Source organism: Silene latifolia, chromosome 2, assembly GCF_048544455.1.
Source record: "Silene latifolia isolate original U9 population chromosome 2, ASM4854445v1, whole genome shotgun sequence".
NCBI lineage: Eukaryota > Viridiplantae > Streptophyta > Magnoliopsida > Caryophyllales > Caryophyllaceae > Silene > Silene latifolia.
In genome coordinates, this window is record NC_133527.1 from 125,649,995 (window position 1) to 125,655,195 (window position 5,201).

A 5,201-nucleotide genomic window follows, 5' to 3' on the forward strand; every position below is an offset into this window, starting at 1 on the left:
GTGCTAGGACTACTCCAACAATGATCAAGATTAATAAATAGAACAAAGAGAGAAATAGACAAACCTCAAGAGGGTAGGAGCTTCTAAAGCTTGCTAATCTTCCATCATATCATCATTATCATCACCTTCCTCACTAGAAGTGGTGTCATCGCCACTTTCTTCTTCACTTTCTTCTTCACCTTGCTCATCATCCTCTTCTCCTTCTTTACTAGCTTCTTCATCAATGTTATCATCAACCTTTTCATTACCGACAACCTCATTATCACCCAGAACAACCCTAGATGCACTTGGAAAGAAGACTTCCCTATCTGCCCAACTAGGCAAAGGACATGAAGAGTCAAGTAGTCCTTGCCTAGCTAAATGAAGGAGGGGTGGATATTGGGCTAAGTAAGCATTTTTACGATCCTCAAAAGCTTGCTTGTGCATCTCTTGCATGAGAAGAGTCAAATAATCATTTCTTGCTTCAACGCCTTCGGGCTTGAACTCTTGGTACTCGAAAGGATAGGTTGGTGTGACAATGGAAGAGGAGGGCATTTCAATTTCACCCTTTTGTTGTCGGATAATGTACTCGGCCTCTTTTGAAAGGGGAAGTAGATAGTTGGTCCGGTGGACACTCAATCGACAAATCTTTGAAGGCAAATTGAAAGATCTAGCCTCACTAGTGAGCCATCCATACTTGGTGTCAAGAGGGTTATGGGTAACCCACTTGTACTTGTATATCATAGTATTAATATCAATGAGATGACCACCCTCTTTTGCCTCATACTTGTTATCTTTGTTGAAGTTTGGATGAAAGTATTTAGCTAGGATAGTGACTAGGCCTCCATTCACAATAACGGTAGTGCCTTTCTTCCCACAATCAATATTTAGCCATCTATCCACCAAAAGCCTTAGAGAGTTGAAGGGCTTGGTGAATTCCCTTCCAATGTTCAAACCCGACTCAAGAAGAACAAAATCGAGTTTGGTGAAATGGTTGGTGTCTTTACTTGCAATGATGGTGTTCCCTATGACCTTGTGCCACACTCTAATGTCCGGATGGTGGACTAATAGAGCGCGACTAGCATGAAAGTCTTCAAATTTCCTTCCAGAAATCGCCTCCCAAAGAGGGTCGGGGTCATACTTGCCAACATTCTTAAAATAACTCGGTGAATCACTAAGACCCAAAGCTTTACCCATTTCCTCAAAGGAGATGCGCCTACTAACATTAGCTAGACGAAACTCGATGGTCTCCATAGTCTCAACCTTGTTCACTTTCAAAGAACTCAAAAATTCTAAGGTAAGGGAAGGGTATGTCAATTCTTTTGATTCAAACAATTTCTCCAACCCCATGGCTTTGAAGAAGGCTTTAGTTTGCTCAAGGACACCCAAATTATCTAAGGTATCTTCACAAATAAACTTGGTGGATAGAAATGATTTCCTAGCAAACTTGGCAAAAGTGTCCCTATGGGATTTGGAAATGAAAATTACCTCCGGATAATTCGAAAGTTGAGCAATTTCCGGAGTAGAAGATGTTGTTGCTTCCATGGGAGGTTGTTGTTGTTGCACTTCCAAGTTTGGGTTAGCTACCACCATAGCCAATGCTTTCTTTTCTTGAAGACTCTTTTGTCTTGATGAGAGTGCCTTTGCCTTTGGTGCCTTTGTTGCTCCCTTAGTCCTTTCCATTGATGAATAAACCAAGAAAAGAGTGAAAAATATTCAATTTCTAGTGCACCCAAATCGATTTAAAGATGAAAGGCTTTGCCTTTATAAATTCAAAAATCGACTCAAAGGTTGAAGATTTTGTGCTTGGTTTTTATTTTTGTTGAAAGAGGAGTGATTGATTTGTTGTTAAAAGGATGTTTTGATTTGATTTTAGTGAATGTTGTTGAGGAATCTTGTTTTTGTGATGGAGAGGATGAGGGTTTTGGAGTTATGAGTAGTGTTATGAATGAAGGAATGATGAAATGAAGGGAGGGGGTTTATAAAACCCGAAAAATTTGAAATGCAGGGGCAAGACGGGCGGTTTCTGCTCGGGACGCCCGGATTTGGCCTGTTCTGGGTTGGGAAAAACTCGCCTAAAGACGGGCGTCTTTCAGTGAAGACGCTCGAATTTGCAAACACGGGACGGGCGTCTTCTACAGAAGACGGGCGGATTCCTTTACAGGGATTTTTCTTGTTTTTCTCAGCCAAGAAGACGGGCGTCTTCTTTTCAGGACGGGCGGATTTTTAAAGACGGGTGGATTTGGATGCAGGACGTCCAGATTTGTTGACAGTCATAAATTTCAAATATTCAGCTCATATTGGACTGGCGTCTTCTACCCAATATGCCCGGATTGCCTGAAGACGGGCGGATTCTCCTGAATCCGCTCGGATTCGACCCCTTTGTACCCGGATTCAGTTCCATCCGTGTACTTTGCATATCCCTTGTTATTTTTCCATTCTTCTTCATATCTCGTGTTTTTCATTGTGGGGGCACTACTAAAGCATGGATAGCCTAGGCAATTGTCATCCCCACACTAAGCTAAAGCACTACACATTAATTGAAATTATTAGTCCCTCCCTTACTTCTCTCAAACATGATAATTATCTTGATCAAAGTATAAAAATCCAAGAATGACAAAAAATGCAATATAAGAATTGAAATGCAAGTTAGGGAGTTAGAAATATTTACAAATGGTGGTTTAGGGAGGACTCCACCAAACTCTCATTCTTGATGAGATGTCAAGGGGGCATGTTCAAGGTGTTGTTGATGTTGCTCAACACCTTGAAAAAGTAATCAAACGCTTGTTCATTGTCATGATAGAGGTCTTCCATAGACCTTGGCCCTTTTTGTCGGTCTTGATCGATGGCATTACCAATGTAGGGATTAAAAATCCCTTCAAATTCGTCGTCCCAAAGACCACAAACTTCATTAAGTTGATCATTGAAAATCTCTTGATTTGATGGAGACAACTTTCCCATTTTCTTTTCTTGGCCAATAAGGCCATCTTCTTCATTGCTTGATTTTGATGAGCTTTGCAAGCCCTCTTTGTCACAATTCACTTGCTCTTTGAATGGAGCATCTTCAATTTTCTTCTTCCATTGGAGTTCCGACTTCTTCCTTTCAATTTTCCGACTATAATGATCGATCATAAAACACGGTTCATGTAAACGGGTAGCTCTCATAGTCTTGTCAAGATTAAAAGTTATACTCTCATCTCCCACTTCTAGAGTGAGCTCACCATGTTTCACATCAATCACCGCACCCGCGGTGTGTAAGAAGGGTCTTCCTAGAATGATTGGAATGTTGGAGTCTTCCTCCATATCAACAATGACAAAGTCCACCGGGATGAAAAACTTCCCAATTCGTACGGGGACGTCTTCCCATATCCCTAATGGTGTCTTCGTCGATCTATCGGCCATTTGGAGTGTGATATTGGTGCATTTAAGCTCTCCCATCCCCAACCTTTTACTCATCGAGTACGGCATAACACTCACACTAGCCCCTAGATCACATAAGGCTTTGTTGATCGTGGTGTCGCCAATGGTACACGGTATTGAGAAGCTTCCCGGATCCTTTAGTTTTGGAGGTGAACTCCCTTGAAGTATTGCACTACTCACCTTAGTGAAGGCGATAGTCTCAAGCTTCCGGATTGACTTCTTCTTTGTGAGGATGTCTTTCATGTATTTCGCATAGGCCGGCACGTGATTGATTAATTCCGTGAAAGGAATTGAGACTTCTAAATTCTTCACAATTTCCATAAACTTTCCAAGTTGGTCATCAAATTTGGGCTTGGCTTGACGACTTGGAAAAGGAAGTCTAATCACAATGGGCTCCTTCTCCTTGGCCTTGTCTTCATTTTTCTTTGAAATTTCTTCTTTTGATGATTCTCCATCTTTGGAGTTTTGCACAATTTCTTCCTTATCACTAGCTTCCACAACTTCATCCTCAACTTGCTTCTTCGGTGCTTCATACCTTGTACCACTTCTCAAGTGAATGGCACTAACCGTTTCATGTCTTGGGGGATTACTTTGAGGTGGTAATTGCCCCTTTTGTCTTTGTGAGCTTGAAGATGCTAGTTGCGTCAATTGGGTTTCCAACATTTTGGTGTGAGCTAGAATGTTGTTGATGGTGGTTTCCTTTGCTTGACTATCTTTTTGCATTTGAGTGAAAAATTCTTGTTGATTCTTTTGCATTTGGAGGACCGATTTTTGAACATCAAAACCTTGGTCATTTGGTTGATTGTACGGATTTTGATTTTGGTAACCTTGGTTTTGGTTGTAAAAGGGTCTTTGATTTTGGTTTCTCATGGGAGGTGGGGTGTATGTTGTTTGAGGGTTTTGAACATTTTGGCTTTTGTATGAGAGATTTGGATGGAATTTGGTGTTTTCATTGTAATAGTTGGAATAAGGGGTACCACTCTTGTATGCTTGGAAAGCATTCACTTGTTCATTTGTTCCCCTACATTCACTTTGGTCATGTCCCAAAGTTCCACAATTCTCACATATCCCACTTGGGATTGATGAGGATGCGTCATGGCATTAACATGATGCTTTGGTGATTTTGAGGCTTCTTCAAGTCTAGCCATAGCTTTTTCAAACTTCAAATTGATTGTGTCAATGTGAGCACTAAGTTGAGCACCCAATTGAGTAACGGAGTCCACTTCATGCCTTCCTCCTCTAGTAGCCTTGCGAGGTCTACTATATTGTGAGTTATGGACCGCCATTTCCTCAATCTTGTTCCATGTTTGATTGTCATAAACTTCGGTGAACATTCCATTTGATCCCATGTTGAGAATGTTCCTTGAATCTTCATATAGACCGTTCCAAAATTGTTGTACCAAGAACAACTCGCTAAGTCCATGGTGAGGACATAAGCGACAAATTCCCTTGAACCGCTCCCAAGCTTCATACAAATATTCTTCATCCCTTTGCTTAAAACCCGTAATTTGAGCTCTTAGCATGTTAGTCTTTTCCGGTTGGTAGAATTTTTTGTAGAAAGCTAGAGCCAACTTCTTCCAAGAATCAATTCCGAGAGTGGCCTTATCAAGGCCCTTCAACCATTGTTTCGCGGTGCCAATTAGAGAAAAAGGAAATAAGACCCATATCCAAAAATCACTGGAAAAATAGAAGTTTAGCTATTTTTCGTCCAAAAATTACATTTTTATCATAAAAATCACATTTTAATGCCATTATTATATAAAATGAACAATAAAATCCATAAATTAAACCATAATATCCTA

The 5,201-nt window shown here is 40.6% G+C and overlaps 1 non-coding gene across 1 annotated transcript; it reads left to right on the forward strand.

Annotated features, from left to right (window-relative positions):
- Window positions 1-4,815: 4,815 nt before the first annotated feature.
- On the forward strand, window positions 4,816-4,922 carry LOC141645526 (small nucleolar RNA R71). Its single transcript, XR_012545006.1, has one exon. It is a non-coding gene; the product is annotated as a small nucleolar RNA R71 (small nucleolar RNA).
- The last annotated feature ends 279 nt before the right edge of the window (window positions 4,923-5,201 follow it).